General features: G+C 33.4%; 1 protein-coding gene across 2 annotated transcripts in view; it reads right to left on the reverse strand.

Annotated features, from left to right (window-relative positions):
• LOC127838358 (uncharacterized) overlaps nt 1-18,201 on the reverse strand; it is a 372,916-nt gene that overhangs the window by 29,802 nt on the left and 324,913 nt on the right. Inside the window, exon 1 of one of the 2 annotated variants that reach the window (XM_052366068.1) lies at nt 1,158-1,423. The exons of the other annotated variant lie outside the window; for it this stretch is intronic. The gene's annotated coding sequence lies outside the window, so the exon portion shown is untranslated. Of the gene's footprint in view, nt 1-1,157; nt 1,424-18,201 lie in introns of those variants that run through there. 2 annotated transcript variants of the gene reach the window in all.

An 18,201-nucleotide genomic window follows, 5' to 3' on the forward strand; every position in this document is an offset into this window, starting at 1 on the left:
AAGTTACGTCCATTTCCGAAATTTTTTCTTAAGTTTTATTTTTAACAATAAATGTCATGGTCTTAAAAAATACAATGAATAACAACTTAATTTCCAAAATTAGTGTGTAATTAATCCCATCTCCCTTTTAACTGGTCTGGTGCAAATGTAATTCTATTTTTGCAAATCAAAAAACAGTTGTTGAAGGTGCGTTCAATCGATTCAAAACTTTGGGAATACATTGTAAGGAAATACACCATAAATTACGGAATACCGTTAAAATCCAGAGGGCGACAATGTAATAGAGCGATAGTACGATGGGGACAATGCGATAGTACGATGGCGACAACGCGATAATACGATGGCGAAAATGCGATAGTACGGTGGCGACAATGTGACAACGCGATAGTACGATGGCGACAGTGCGATAGAACGATTGCGACAATGCGACAATGCAAAAGTGCGGTAATACGATGACGACAGTGCGACAATTCGATGGCGACAGTGCGATAGTACGATGTCGACAATGCGACACTGAGATAGTGCGATAAAATGATTACGACAGTCCGACAATTCGATGGCGACAGTGCGATAGTGCGTTGGCGACAATGCGATAATACGATGACGACAGTACGACAACGCGATAGTACGATGGCGACAGTTCGATTGTACAAATGCAACAATGCGAAAACGCGATAGTGCGATGTCGACAGTGCGATAGAACGATGGCGACAATGCGACAATGCAAAAGTGCGATAAAACCATTATGACAGTGCGACAATTCGATGGCGACATTGCGAAAGTACGATGGCGACAATGCGAAAATACGATGACGACAGTACGACAACGCGATATTACGATGGCAACAGTGCGATTGTACGATTGCGACAATGCGATGATACGATTGCGACATTACGATATTGCTATCGCAATGTCGCAATCGTATTATCGCTTTGTCGCATTGTCGCCATCGTTCTTTCGAATTGCCGCAATCGTACTATCGCGTTGTCGCATTGTCGCCATCGTATTATCGCATTGTCGTCATCGTTCTATCACATTGTCGCCATCGTACTATCGCACTATCGCATTGTCGCTCCTCTTGATTTTAATGCGTAAACACGAGTGCCCTAACGGTATTCCGTAGTTAATATAACCCTATTACAGTGTTTGACACTTACGGTAGTCCGGTAGTCCGAGATTCCTGGAAACGAGACTCGGACTTGTTTTTGTGTCAATGAAGTCCGTTGTTTACTGGTTCGTTTTACACAATCAGAATGTCTGCACAAATGACATCTTATTCAGAATAGTCATCGTCGAATTCTCTCTTTTACAACAGTTAGTTGCATTTGTTTATGGTCACATTAAAATTTTAAAAACTTAATCTTCACCCTCTACATACTGCATAAGGACGATTTTAATACCAAAACATGACCACACACTTCAACTACTGCTTGAGAACTGTAAAAGGTTTTCTTATCAAGGAAGATAATAGGCAGCTGGTCTAATGATTGTGATAATTTTTCATTCAAAACTAAGTGAATCACTTGGACTATGCACTTGATTAAGTATTGTTCTTGTACCATTTGAAAACCCATGTGTGGTCAACAAGTTTGTTTCCAGAAGATTCATTGTGTATATTTTATGATTGTATTACTAAAATGAAAATACTGTCAGTGTAAATTTCATAGTATACGTAAGCAAAACAAAATCCATTTACCAGTTTTAGTTAAACTTCTTTGCAAATGCAAAGAACCTCAATCTATTAACACAATCGCTGAATGAAAACCCTGTTCACAGCGCTCTGCCAAATCTTACACCGATGTACCTAGCAAGAGTCCATATTAGATCAAATGAGCACAACTTGCATACAGTGAGTATTTGTGATGACATTTTGCCAATTGTTAATCGTCGTTTCTGAATTGTCCGTTGTCAAAATGTACATTGTAAACATTAGGTTGGTTAAACTTTGTGAACAATCTAAGAGTCAAATGTTTTGCAAAATCATCATGAAACTAGAGTAATCAGAGTAATTGTACTCATGATATTTCGACTGAATTCGAAATTGCTTCTGTTCCAAAATGCGATTAAGGCAAAAGAAGTTTAAGAAGACATTATGTAAGTATGTAAATCGTTCCGTTCGTCCGAAGTTGTTTTTTTTAATAATCTTCTGAACGGGGGGATGGAGAAATCGGCCCTCCCTTAGGGTAAGTTGCTGTATGTATTTAGAGCAAACACTTAAACAATGTCTTCTCTGAAACAGCAAGGCCAAAAGGTTTGATTTTTGGCATGTATCATTTGATTGTGGTCCACTACTAAGTGTTTTTTAATATCGTCCCTTGGGTAAAAACTTGCCACGCCCAATCAGAATAATTTTTATTTAGACTTACTTATTACACAAGTGTTCCCTCAAAACGTTTGAACGGGTATTAGTTTTTGTTTAACATAGTATACTGGTCCGTTTACAACTTTGTTAAAACCATCCCTCTAGGGTTAAAATTGACCCCTCCCAATGGGTTACGTGATTAATTATGTGTAGTAAGTGAAAACTTAAAAGATCTTCTTTTCTGAAGCATGCAACGTCTTATAGTAGCCCTCTGCTAAAGTTGGTAAAATCATATCTCATGGATTCAAAACGTGCAACAGCCCGGGCCACAGCTATTATTTATAAATACTTGTATAGTAAATATCGATAATTTTAAACATTCATGTTCTTTGAAACCGCAAGGATCAGGGGTATAATATTTGGTGTGTAACTTAAAATAGCTTTCTTCTCTATTTCCTATAAGTTCTCTTAAATCATATGGCTGGGATCGAAACTAACAACACGGAATGTGGACTCATTCAAAATCATCTTTGAATTAAAAACAATCCCGTTACGCGAGATTAGAATCTCTACACTTTTGAACATCCAAAAAATATGCCACTTATCATTCTGCTTGAACACATCGGCAAAACAAATCAATCCGATATTATTTATTTTGGTTCCTTGACGCAGTGCTTGCGAGTAGTAATCGAGGAAACTCTTGAACTCTGAATCAAACCGATCTTGGTCGTTTGTTTTCTCATATAGTTTCGCTTAAAAAAATACCTTTCGCTCAACAGTCTCTTATCACAATACATCTCGAGAGAATACCCGTTATTGTTTACACTATGCACGTTTTAGGGTTGCAAGAACTGAAGATTGGAACGACTGTGAATCAGTTGCGCGCAAATAGTCCCATTTTATTAGGAATCGATAATTTCAGGGGCATTGTGGCAGTTTGTTGGCTTTGCTATATAATGTTAAATATTATGGGGAAAATGTATAAAGCAAGGGCAGTTGCACCCAATCCCGAGGATCAACAAGCATATATATATATATATATATATATATATATATATATATATATATATATATATATATATATATATATATATATATATATATATATATTATAAACAGTAATAAATGCGCATGAAAATGCTTGGTCACAAGACCTGATACAGATGAAACAAATCCGTTTAAGTAAATAATCGATAGCCACTTATTAAAATGCGTAAAAATCAGGTTTGATGAGTGCTTGATTTTCATATAATATCTGCTGGTTCTAAGTGTTGGTTATTTAAAGTACAGCATATTTGTTTGTAAAGTGCATAATTGTTAATATTACACCTTTACATAACAATTTACACCTCGGCGAAATGCCTTGACAGACATCAACCTACTTGGTTTGTTCTGAAATCGTGGTAACAATAAGAACTTTAGCTGATAATTATATTTGCTTCTTTTTATCGCGTCGGTTCGCCCAGAAATTGTCAGTTGCTTTGTTCAGAAAATTCTTGTTAATATCCGCTACTCGTTTTACAGAACATACAATTATTATATAAAATTATCAAAAATGTGATCCTAACCGTGTAACGGTCAATGCAACCCTTGGGGTCTTAAACCGGTTTGAGGGCTGGCCAAGCCTCACACGTAGCCCAGAATATATCACTTAGCGTCCAATAGAACATTCTGTTTTATTACGGTTCAATTTGTATAGCAATCTTATGAGGTACATGTTTTCTTTACACCTGTGTGTTTTGTGATTAATTATGGGATTAAGTCGCTATTGTATTAAATCTATACGTATTCTTTGTCATGTCGTGTGTAGGCAATTATCCACTTGAAGACCTCATAAGTGAGTTCAGTCCTGGTAAAGTCTGATAGGTCCCAATACTTTTTTATTGATTTATTTTGTTTTTAAATGGACTTAAATGAAAGGTCCCAATACTTCTGAATTGATTAATTTTGTTTTCAAATGTACTTAAATGAAAGGTCCCAATACTTTTTTATTGATGAATTTTGTTTTCAGATGGACTTTAATGATAAAAGTTGAACAAGCAGCATATAAAGAGTGTGTAGCAGCCGAACACAAAATTAGAAATTTTGACATGTTCGTTTTAAGCGTAAGTTTCAAAACATGCAGATCAAGCTTACATTGTTGTACTTATACTGTGGGTTTTATGCAGCAAGAAAGTTAATTAAGGCTGTTTAATATCAAAGCTTCACGTTTATTTGGATTTATATTTTATAGAGATGATATAAGCTTCTTTTGGTGAAAGTTACATTTTTTCACGAGTGATCGTACAAAAAATATTGTCACAAGTGATAAAGCTTTCACGATTCAAACATTTTAAATAACCAAGAAAAATGCTATCATTTGCTGACAGCTAATTAAAATCTCTTAATGTTATGCATAAGGTCTAAATAAAATTACATACAAATGTTATAGTAACTGACGCAATTTCTTTAAAGAATTGTGTGTAAACAATGTCGTAATTTAGGCGTCTGTGTTTCTCTATTTGTGTGTGTGTTTTATGCATGTTGGGTACAATGCTTTATGAATGTTTAACATGCATTTTGCAAAGGATGTTGTTGCGGTTTAGATCGATGTTGTAATCAATTAAAAATAGTTTACATGTATTTGTCATAAGAAGTAATTATAACTGTTAGATCCATGTTGTTAATGGCCAAATATTGCGTTTTTGTTATATTATCTCTACAGTGAAACATATATCATGTAATATATTCACGATTATTGTGCTTTTTTTCCATCTATATTTTCAATTCTATATTGCATTGAAATGTATTTAATGCAAATAATTATATATGTTAGCAGTATTCTGGCAATGCTTATACATCAGCTAAACATTATCAAAAATGGACGTATGCGCACAAATGTTCGATAACTGGTAATATATTTGTTCCTGTTAGTTTTTACTTAAGCCATTTCGTTCCTTAACTGTATTTCGGACGTGCACCTTGTCCGTTTAGTCTGTTAAAAAAAAACTTTAAAAAACGTGTGGACGGTACACTGCAATCCACGCACACTGCATGTAAATAATATGGTATATACGATATATATAGTATTGAAAATGTTTGCTTAGCATTTAGATGTATTCAATCTGGTTATTCACAGATGTATCTGGTTTACAATTTATTTTATTTATTATCTCAAGTCCTATACCTTTAGCCTAATAAAATAATATTTTAATCATCTGTCACGTTTACCGATGCTTTAAAAGGCTTGTTGTAGAACATGTTTGTCACTTTTGTTAGGCTGGTGATCTGTTTTTTAAAGGATGTTTATTCATAAACGGCGGCTTTAATTCTAATGGACCCTTTACAAGTGATATGTTTTTAATATATTTTTGTTTCCTTCTATCTGTTTGGTTTTCCTTTTTTTAATTTAAGGATCATGGAACATGTTCAATTAGTATTGGAATATACCATTTAAATACTTAATTCAGACTTAATAGTATCGAAATTACGTCGATATATTTCTGGTAAAGATTTCAAACATAACTATTGCCTGCTGAGACAATTCGATAATTCGTACGATTGCATTCACCCACCTTCCCGATACGACTGACCTTTCACTTGAAGCATAATTCAGAAAAAGATCAAACCTCAATAAGCACTGCCTTTCAATTTCTGAAATTCAACTCTAGACATAAATGTTTAAATATTCATGTATAAATGAGGTCACATAAGTTTGGGTGTACTTTTTAAAAGAAATAACTCTCCATTGCTGACGAAGATGTGTCAGTACTGATATAGTTTATTTTATCTTATGATTTTTCAATTGATCGCAATAACTTGTCATTGTTATATCGTGAGTCCAGAGATGACACGACCGTTGTTCTTGTTCGCGCTTCGTTTGATGCAAACCGGCAAATCTGTGAGAGTTGGTATCAGAGTGGTCCAACTTGATAAAGGACCAACCAATAGGGCACAAAACCTGGGCCATAGGCAACCAAATATTGGGCCAGTTTTAGACAGACCTAATATTTTAAAGTTACTTTTCTTATTCCATTCCCATATGCTGAATTGGATTTGCTTTAACGAGTTAACTGTTAAGCGATTGTAGTTAAATTTCAAGAGGTTTGCTTATTCAAAATACGACATATGGTTAATGGGAAATGCCATTTAAATACTGTTTATCTTTGAATTATTTTTAAACGCGAATAAACAATGCCGATTTTAATTGATTGAACAAATTAACAATAAATGAATAGAAATTGCAACATCGAATAAGTAAATCATAACAACAATTTTCGACCTCATCCATTTAATCCATCTATTTCTTTTAGAACATTTACCAATTATATACATGTAAAATGCTTTTTCCGGTCAGCTTCTAGGTGTTGATTCTCGAACAGCACCCATTCAAAAACGATTTTCATTAGCATTACTTTTTGAACGTGCATTCAATTAATGACAATACGGGACGCCATACTCGTGTCGTCTGTTAGCCATCAAATGAAATCACTCGTTAACATCAAGAACGGATTAAGTGATTAAAAAGCTCAGTAATATCAACATATTTGTACTTAATCGCCCAATGAGGCCCAATGAGGCCCAATGAGGCAATTAGTGAATACAAAAATAGCATCGTTTTACCCCAAATAAATATGAAGAACATAAATACGATTTTTATATTTATATATATTTATTTAATATACGCATATTTCTATACAATACACATACGTACAATATAATATAAATATGTACTTGTATAATATAAAATTGGATAGTTAACAACATGTTTAGGATTGTACCATATAAATATGAATGGAATGCACACATGTATACATCTATATCGTATAAATATGCAAACGTCCAATTTGACAACTTTTGACACGGCACAGAAAAAGGGTCAATCAAAAGATCTGTTTGCATGCAGGTAATAAGTATGCTAATGTATTTGATGTACATTTAAATCACTTCAATGACATGAATCAACATTGATTTCGTGAATACAATGACAATGAAAAACCGATTCCCAAAGTACAGCTAAACGAGATTTAGCTTTATGACCTTCACAAGTAAACGCATTGTTACGCACTTGTTCTGCATGTTTGAGCATGCAGAAAATACTTCACTTGTAACTGAAAGTGTATTTATTTCTGCGTTTTGTCCTGCACACATTTAAGGGCAATACAAGTGTAGGTTTCATTTTGACAAATGCACTTGGCCATCAAATAAATAAGCTCAAGTGCTCAAGGCAATAATTGGGAAAACATTGTAGAGGACCGCCATATAATGTTACATGTCAAGTACCTAGCCTATAGGCTTTGTGGTTTCAGAGATTGTTTACGTCACTCGTGAACTTGATTTCAAACAATTCCAATGGTCATTATTTAAATTTCGTTGAAGAAGACCGCCGTGCGACATAACGTGCCAAATACACACATTTAATTACTTTGAAGAGGACCACCGTGCGACATAACCTGCCAAATACCAACGATCTTGACATTGTTGTTTACAGATACAACGCTATATAAAACATAGAACAAAATTACCCTTAGTGAAGTGCAAATTGTGACCAGAGGGGCATGAGTCTAACAAATATGGTTGAGGAAAAAACTATTATCTTCCACATCAAATATTAAACCCTTAACCTTGTTGTTTCAGATATTTGTAAACTTATTTACTTGATAAGTATTAAATATATTGGATTTGCAACTTTTTAATTGCTATGTAATTTGCTTGTGATAATTATTTCATTTTTTTTTTGTGACGTCGGTTCGGATTGACACAAATGTGTACAGTTCGCGAGAAGCAGACGACACTCGGCTACAAACGGGTATTATGAACTTGAATCATTTTTTACAATAACTTGTATACTTAATGTGTTGCCAATTACAGACGATGTTCCTAAGTCGATTATTTGTCTGCAGTCTACATTATTTGTTGTACTCACAGTATGCGTGTGAATCATAAGAGTAAGCAAACGTTACCGAAAACCGTTAACAGCAAAAACATTTACTGAAACAGTTTGATTTATACAAAATCATTTTTAACTATTGTCAAAAAAATATTGGTCACACAATTACAATATTCATCTCCCTGCCACTGCACTTATAATTCTATGATATATGATATTCTTAAATATTAAGAAGTTTATTGACAATATTTAATATTCGTTCACAGTTCTCATTTTTGACATCGCATTTTAACAAATTATATTCAAACAATTATTAAAGCACGTCCACTAAACTACTCAAGTTAAGAAAGTTACTGCCGTAGTGTGTACTGTACTGGTATGAATGAACTATATATAATGAGGTTCAATGACAAGCGTTATTCGTATTCCCAACGTTTGATATACTATCTTTACGACCGTAAATCTTAAAGGGACCTTTGCAGAGATTTTGGTATATTTTGAAGTTTGTCATTAAATGCTTTGAATTGATAAATATTAAAATCGAAATTGAAGAGTTTTAGAGTTAATCAAAAATACAATTAAAGAATTAAAAAATCACGCTCATGCTCGAACTACTGACCCTTGGAGTAAAAGCCGAGCGCCTTAACCCCTCGGCCATCCCGAGCTGACAAAGCCACGTATTATATACTTAATATAAACACTCCTCGAAATGTAACAAAATATAACGATACCAACAGCAATATCCAAATAACATGTATACACGTTTCGTGTTAGTGTTATTAAAATCGTCAAAAGATGCATATGATAGATAGTTTAGAGCATGGTCACTGTTTAGTATTACTGTATCCATGCAAATAACATGACTACAACGAAAATTTGCAAATATTTATATTTGTTTCAATTTTGTTAATTTATCAAAACGGTTAGAGGTTCCTTTAATATGTAAAGGTTCTTTTAGTAATGCCAATCTCGGTTCACTTGATGACACTAAACATTTGCGAGATGACATTGAACAGAGTTGAGGCAGTTCTTAAGAGTAAATATTACACTTTATCTTGCCACTCGTTCACACATAGATTGGGGACGCCGACCAAAGTTTTTTTGTTATTGCACCCTTATCTGAGATAATGTTTTACTCTTCCCATAACCAACATTGTAATGTATCTGACCTAAACCACAATTTTAACCCCGCGTACATTTGCAAGTATCATTTGAGAGCATCCACAGTCACGATAATTTACTGTGATTATTTTAGTTTTAAACATTTATTAGCTGGCATTTTTGTTTTATTTAAATCCGAGTAACACTTTGTACTACATAATTATGTATTTTAATATTTAATATTAATTTCCCAAAACGTTCGCAATACATATACGTATAAAACAAAAATATATCAATAAATATACATATTGTTAAAGCTTGAGAAAACGTCATGCAACCGATCAATTTAGTTTCTGATACTGAACGTAATAGAAGTTGTAAGATAATACTTTTATTTTATTCCATTTCGTGGTTTCCCCTAACATTTAAACAAACCCACATCATAAACGCAAAAAGAATTGAATATACACATTGAACACCAGATTTTTTGCTTTGGCCCACCCGCCTATCATCCCTACTTTCTCAGGAGTATTTCATATTAAATGCTCCTTTGTTGGTCGATTTGTTGGAAGATTTAAAATCCCGAAAATTATAAAGCGTTGCAACGCAAAACGAATTAATAATTTGGAGAGTTCTGTTGTTGGCGCCATACTTTGTGAAACTACAAGGACTGCTAATATGAAGTATAAAATACATCTGGCATTGTACCCGGAAGGGTTGCCGAGTGGTCTAAGTGGTAGACTTTATACTTTACGACTCAAGGGGTCAGTGGTTCGAGCCCTGCTGAGGGTTACCTTTTTTCTTTTTTTAATTGTATCGTTGATGTTTTACTGGAGCTTTTTATATTCAATGTTTACATTTATCAATATAAAGCATTTAATGACAAACTTCAAAACATGCCAAAATCTGTAAAAAGGCCCCTTTAATACTTTTTAACAAAAACACAATACTAACAATCACAAGTGTATAATATATCTTCCTATGCAACTATAGGAATACTTGGGTAATATAAATTGTGTATTGCTGCTATATTTACACCAATCTAAACAGTTTAAGTACAATATTAATATAAATTATTATACATTAAAAGATATGTTACAAATCGGAACGTACTTAGGCAATATGTAAATTGTACTTATTCCACGTTATAATATATATTAAATGACAATAACTAATTGATAAGTTACATGTAATATGATTGCTATTGACCTATACGACAACTGACTAACAACGGATTGGGCGGCGTCTTAGTGTGTACTTTATATAACTGTATGAATACAAATCGCACGTATTTAAAAAACATGTTACAAACAAATAAACGATAAGAACATGTTATTTTTACGCTTATCCATTATGAACCAGTTCAATTTAAAAAGCGAAGCGTTTCTTTTTGAGAACTATAACATAATCACTAACTCCTTAGGCATACCAAACTGACAATAAAAGGGTTAAACTGAGAAAAAACATAACAGAAGATAATAGTTTATTCAGACTTAAGCATGCAAAGCTAATCTTCATTTACATTCATATCAAATAAAAGCATGATTTTGAAATACATACACAACATGCATCATTTCGAAGAAAGATCAGTTTATACAAAACAAGATATAAACAAGTGTTATCATAATAATGGTAATACATTGTGACCACATAATGTATAACGTAGTTCAATAAATGCAAAAATATAACATAATTCTGTACCTTATTTGTTTAGTGAAATATTTTGTCGAACTACATATGTAAGATTTTTTCTTTTTATACATTTACAACTTGAAGTTTTTTACTCTTATTTTAATGCGAAAATATATTGATGTTCAGGACACATATAATCACATTAATCCAACTTTATGGTTTTATGTTATTTTCATTCGCAGTACATAATTTTACAAATGAAGAACTGGGAAACGTGTATAACGTTAAGGCTATATGATATAAAATCCACGTTACACTTAATGGCAGTTAAGTATTGTTTAAGTATTATCCCGTTGTTGACCATCTATACGAAAACGAAACTATAGTTGATCTAAAAGGATAATGCTAATTAGTAAATAGTAAATACTATCATATTATTGAGAAAGCATTCTTTAAGGTCTAAATGTTATCTCCACAAATAAATATTTATACGAGTATTAATCATACCCCTAAGTCGACCATTTATGCGCAAAGAAATATAGATAATCGATAAGAATATGTTTGCTCGTAGGAAACTAAATAATATCGTAAGATTAAGACAACTATTGCGACGAAATTATTTTATCAACAAACAATACCTTCAATATTATCAAAATAAATCAAATGAACACAAGCAAAGAAACACATACATAGGACCATGACAATTCAGCACAACTAGGGTAAGTAAAATATTAGAGTACTATATAATCTATACAATCGACCGGATTTGTCATTTTTAAACCGTATACATCAACGTGTCTCTTAATTTGAAGGCTTTATAACAGTAACAGTATATATTTAAGCACGCTCTTGTGTGTATACAAATAGTTTGCTAGTGGAATCACATGGGTCTGATACATCTTAATGCGAGAGGTTGTGGTAACTCTTCCCATAATGAACTATATTTATCTCATTTTTATATCGACATTGACGGTATAACACCATATGGAATAAGCTAGCCTGTCTCCCACCTTGTTGAATATACCTGTCGCGTGCACGGACTACTTTTCATATAACCACTGAATGATTTTTCATAAAAAAATTCTAGATTTGAGAAAACTTTACATTTAAAATTATAAATACGACCTACAACCTTAAAATTTAGTCGAGGGACATAATTTTACGCCATCCGTAAAATGAATCAGCCGATTGATGGCGTCATAAAACGACATACTTATTGCGTCATTTTTGTGATGACATATTAAGGTGTACACGAAACAAGTATGCGATGTATGGGAATAAAAACATCGAAGACGCGCATTTTTTCGTGTTGATGTATCGTGGATGTAATTATGAAGAAGTGCATGTTCTAAGGACTACTTACCTCGGTTGGAACCGGTGAGACGAAGGATTTAGATCTACATGTAGATCTAGCTTATTCGTGTTATTGATTTTCAGAAATGTGAAATTGTGTGTGTAGAACATACTGGTGGGTGTATATTTTTCTAGTCTATTTGAATTATTTTGCTTTGGGATGTAACTGTAAGTAAACGTAAGGGTATTTTCTTTATGAATAAACTTTGTCTTTGTGATTTTATCAAAGAAAGTCTATTCAGTAATAACAACCCGCTTGCAACTAGTGTTTCAAACTTAATATAATGTTTACGGATTATCTTGTGTTTTGATCGCAAACAAAAGGATGTGAAGGCTTAATCAAGACGCCATCAAAATCTGCAGTGTCCATGAACAAATAAGGCGAGTATAGTTTTTTTGATAATTTATGTTTAGAACGACTCTCTCTGTGTGTAAATCTACATGTACATGTATGTTGACATCGAAATCATTTGTCAGGAGCTATCGCCGCCATATTTGATTTTGATCATTTTCTTTCGAAAATAAAATAAATAAACTCTTCTTTTCGCGGCCGTAATGTATTAAATTTGCATGCTGCGTAAAATTGAATCGAGGCATATGGTGATGTTTTTTTTTTATCTTTGTACAGTTTTTGTGTGATTTTTTAAAGGACTATTTTGCGTACCAGAACAAATACATTCTATATCACCATATGGTTGCATTCGTTAGATTTTAAGCACTTTTAAGAATGAATTAAAATTATTGTTAATGTTATAGAGATCTATTTTTTTAAATGTCACGTTGAACAAAAAATAGGATTAATAGAATACTAGGTTAGCGTTGAATACAGAGAGGTTTATGTTGCTCGGCTCGAACACCGAAAGGGCTCGACAAGGCTCGCGCTCCCGGCGTTCTAAGCCTCGCAACATAAACTTCTCTGTATTTAACGCTATTCTAGTATTCTCTATATAGCCGTTACTTTAAGATCTTTGATTAATTTAGCCGGGCACTCTGACAGACAGAGCGACCGAATATGCTTATTTATGTTGGTCTTTTAGAGCCTGTACTCTATCATAAAAACTTTATAATACTCATTTTTGAGCAACCGCGAATTCTATTTTTCAAAATATACCCACGATTCATTTGGGCTTTTACGCAATGGTAGTTGTGACGACATTATTTATATAACTTCGCGTCAACCGCGTGTAAGATATACAAACACCGTGTGAATTTACGTAATATTTCACAATAAAAACACACGTGGGCCTTACGATCAACGCGAGTTTGAAGTACGATACACGCACGTCAAACGCATCATTCGCAGACGTGCGTTCGTCGTTTGGAGCATGAATGGGAAAGTATTTCACAGCAATGACGTGAAAGTTGGATATCAACACTTTTCTTTACTATTTATTTTTCTTGAACAATTTAGTAGTCGTCGTTTTCCTCGTCGGTTTCCGAAAATAAATTGTATCATGAAGAGTGTTTATTTATAATAAAAAAAACATTGTTTGATTTTATGCCGCATACTATAAAGAAACGAAAAAATAACAAGTATAAGTTATAATTGATAATATGAACAGAATACACAACGAGGCATCTTTCATTTTATCCTTCATAGTAAATTTTAAAATGCGGCGTTCCAAGATGTATACAAAGACAATTGCACTGTTTAAGATCATCATACACACAATGTAGATAGACATAAAGCATAGAGAATTTGTGGGACTTTCGGCACCCATGTTCGTCAGGTAGACGACAAACGTTAAAAATAACATACTGGCAAAACCGATTCGTTCGTCAGTCCTTCCTGAAAGCGCGAAAGTGAAAGGCATCAGAAGCGTGACCAAGATTGTTGGAGCGATAATGTGGTACGTGTAGTACCTCGATATACGTTTGAGTTCAAGCTTGAATTCAACCGCTCCAGGTTCGTGCTCACTAACTAGCTTTAAGAGACTACAATCAATAACGGTTTCTTATCGCTGAAATAACAGCGTTCATGTAGATATCAAACTATCAATTCTTAAAGCAAATAATACTCTTATGAGTGTAGATTTGATTTAAATTCGCTGTAACCTACACGTTTATATAATGCCATGAAGTTTCTACATAAACAGTTTATAATGTATAACATGATCGTAAATAAAGTATGTGGTTTAGCTTTGACATAAAGGGGATATTTAATTGTTGTTTTATTGTTCCTTAGAATAATGTCCAATTCTAAATTGAATACATACGCCAAGGATTGCTTTGCAAAGTAAACGAAACTTAAAGCGAAAAAAACGTACACTGTAGAAGTTAAAGTTAATTGTCATTCGGGTTTTTCCTTATAATACGTAAGCTTTAAGCCATCTTCTCCTTCACTCAATAACTTCAACTGCGATTCGGGATAGTTCGCCGATACAAAGAACAAACTGCAAGTCTGGTTATCATATAGGAATTTGAAGGTTTCAATGGAACATTGTGATTCAAGAACCTAAAAAACAAAGTATGGAATGCAATTGTGTATTAAACTATTTAAATATCTATAACTTAGAATCATGCCATTATACAGGAATACAAACAGGTAATTCAATAGCCAAATCGCGTTCTCTTGTAGAACAAACGTATTGATATAAAAATGTTTTTCATCATTTGAATGCGAACTACATCAGAGGGATATAATACGCATCAAAGTGTGTTCAAAATTAAAAATCGTTCACGTGAGAAATTATTCATTTATGCCACGTCACTAACGTATGTAGCAAGCAGACAACAACGACCCTTGAATTTACTATTTCCGTTCCTGGTAGATATCTCGAACCATATTTATACTAAATAAATGCCACTGAATATAACGAATTTATAATTTTATGACACTGAATATGACCAATATAATAATGCATAGTTTCTGTCCGGTCAGATAATAATGTAGAAAAATGTTGTTGTTTTTTATTTAAAAGTTCAGTGTACAAATGTTGTTTCTTGTTAAAAAATTTGCCAATCACCATCTCTTTATAAACGACACTGGTATATGTTTATATTTATTTTGGTCTCATTATTTTAAGGAATTTAATTACATTATTTTACTTTAAATAAGCAAAACGTTTTCTTTACCACCTCTATATTTCTCGGGAATAGACAAAGGCAGTTATAAAATATTAACTGCAACGATGTTGTTGAGTAACGAATAAATCATTTCATTAAGTACACATAACATAAACATACAAACAATTGCACTTCAGGAATAACTGTGTCATGGATTTTGGAGTTTATGCCTTTGCATCCGTTCGTTGTTTGTTAAAATGGTTTGCCAATTACGGAAACCAAGGCTTTAGGTCAAAGGTTATATCTTAAGGTCAAAAATAGTTTTAGTTGGATATTGCTTGCGTTTATCCACCCTTAAAGGTCATTCGTATAATGTTAGAGCCCTTTAAGGGGGTACTTTTGTTTAAAATTGTGTAACAATACATTTTATTTTATTACATGGCGTGTTTGTGACTACTGGCAGTTCTGGGGCCATTGACATAATAAAAAATGTGTCTATATATTTATCCCAAATTGTTTAAATAGATGGCTCTTCCACGTATAGCTTTTTTGTTCCATTGCGAAAATTTCTGACAATTTATTTAAAATGCCGGTATTAAAAGATGGCAACATTGTGTTACTGTCACGCCAGTGTTAATGGAAGGTGAATTATCTTAACTATAAGAGAGGATAATTGTATGTACAAACACGCACACTAAGTACCTTCTTCAGTTGAATCGGAAAGAAAACAAGAAAACATAAATCGCCAACATTGAGTATGCTAATGGGGTAACATTGTGTATAATTTGCATTGTTATGATTCATACAATCAAGAATTCATGTCCGTCTTCAGTCACTCAGCACAATGTTGAAATACATTTGTATAAGCAATTAATATCTCATTTGTATACGGAATTTAATTTAATACGAATCTTCGATCGGTGCTTCTGAACCACTCCATGTGATGCTAATTCAGCTCCAAAATGAACGATATGTACTTTATGAAAAGGTTACAGTGGCTAAATGTGGCACGACAATGACTTACCCAACAACTATGATTCATCAATGTAATTATAGTGCATTATTGCATATGGTCGGACGTTTTTGGGGATATTTACTGTAAAGCAGATACTCATTGAAGCATTATCATATTAACTAACTGTTATGAGTTTCATGTAATCGCTGCACGCATAAAATTGTCCATTTTGTAGATCGTTTTTTTTTCAAGTCTTCTTCGTGCAGAAGCAAAAATATGGAACATCCGAAATGCAGGTTACACTAAGAGGACTTGCGTTATACTACTAAGACAATTAATCGGATGGGCATAAATAGTTAAGTTGACAGGCCCTTTAATTACCTCGATGTCATTGTTTTCAATTGATTTTTCAAAAATGATGATTGACGGAAAATCGTCGTATTAGACTTTTTGATCGTTAGCCATATTTATAAGCAGGTGATTTATTTTGATAAGGGTTTATTTTTCGAAAAAGTCAGACGAAAAACATTGAATGAAGTATATGTTTTGCGTGCCACATCTTGAACGTTAAGGTTAATTACCAATATTAAGTATATATTTACTTGAAAGGGGTTCCAGCTGACGTTGCCATCATAAGTCACCCATACAGTTAGCGCGGCAGATCCAAATCCTGTGAAGGAGTCGTACGAGCTATTTAGACGTAGATCAGGCTTCCAGATATCATCTTGTGGCTGAAAAACGTGTGTTCATGTTGTTTCTAACGATAACTATTTTAAATTATTTCATATTTACGAAGCGCTTCTGCAAAATTGATGAAAACGTCGTAATAAGAAGATTTCAAGTGTATGTAACGCTTACCTTAAAGTTGATTTACCCTACATGTGTGTACATTTAAAATGATATTAGAATGATTGCGTTAAGAAGTTTGCTTATGTTTCATGTCATGATCATTTACCTTTCATCCGTAAGTGTAAAACTACCAAACTATCAAACAATCATTTAAACAAGCGCACACTTTTTCTTAAATGAAGAAAGAACGATTTGCCGAATTATTGAATAAAACGCGTGGAAACGTTTCAACACACTAGCGGGTCAAAGTTTCAACACACTAGAGGATCCTTCCAAACATTTCCTTACCAAATATACATATATATAGACATACCCAGCTAGCATATATAAAGACATTGCCAGCAAGCATGTTATACACAGCCAAAAGCGGCCATATAACGGTTACTTAATCAGCCAAATAGTTCAATTAATAGTGGTAATAAAGTAAAACGATATCGTATTAAAATAGGTTTTGCAAATCGAAACGATATCGCGCTGAGTTAGGTTTTGCAAAGTGTTGCAATCTCGTGCTGACATAGTTCTTAGTTTAATATACGCCCGGTGTCATTTTTCTTTGCATAAACCGAATCAGCACGATATCGTTTCGGGATGTTCGGCAGATATAGTTGCCGATATTGGACCGATATGCGTACAAAAAGAATGCGGTGACAATGTAAGAGTATATACGTTCTCAAATACAAATTGATAAAACTATGCATGTTTTTCACAATGATAACTTTTGACTCAATCCGAGGAAACGAAAATGTGTTATGTTTGTGAAAGTGAATCGACTAGCCTTGTTGAATTTTGACAACATAAAAAGTAGAAAATTAACAGGATTTATAAAGAAAATCTAAACTTGCTGTTCTATTTATTACAACTTAAACAATGCGAACTATAAAAATGTTCAAATTCTTCAATTTCAGATGCGGTTATTACTACAAAACCTGTGTGTCATACAAATATTTACAATTACTGCAAAACAAAAAAATAATGCCATTTAAGGCATCCCAGTAAGGCATTATTGAATGCGATTATTATACACATTTGAGTGTGGTACTTAGAAAAAGCAATCCCTCTATGCCACCGTAGTCTTCTTTCTCCCAAGCGACTAACTCGTCTTGCCAGTGACTACGGAGTTGCACGGAAGTGGAT

The sequence above is a fragment of the Dreissena polymorpha genome, chromosome 7, assembly GCF_020536995.1.
Source record: "Dreissena polymorpha isolate Duluth1 chromosome 7, UMN_Dpol_1.0, whole genome shotgun sequence".
NCBI classification, from domain to species: Eukaryota; Metazoa; Mollusca; class Bivalvia; order Myida; family Dreissenidae; genus Dreissena; species Dreissena polymorpha.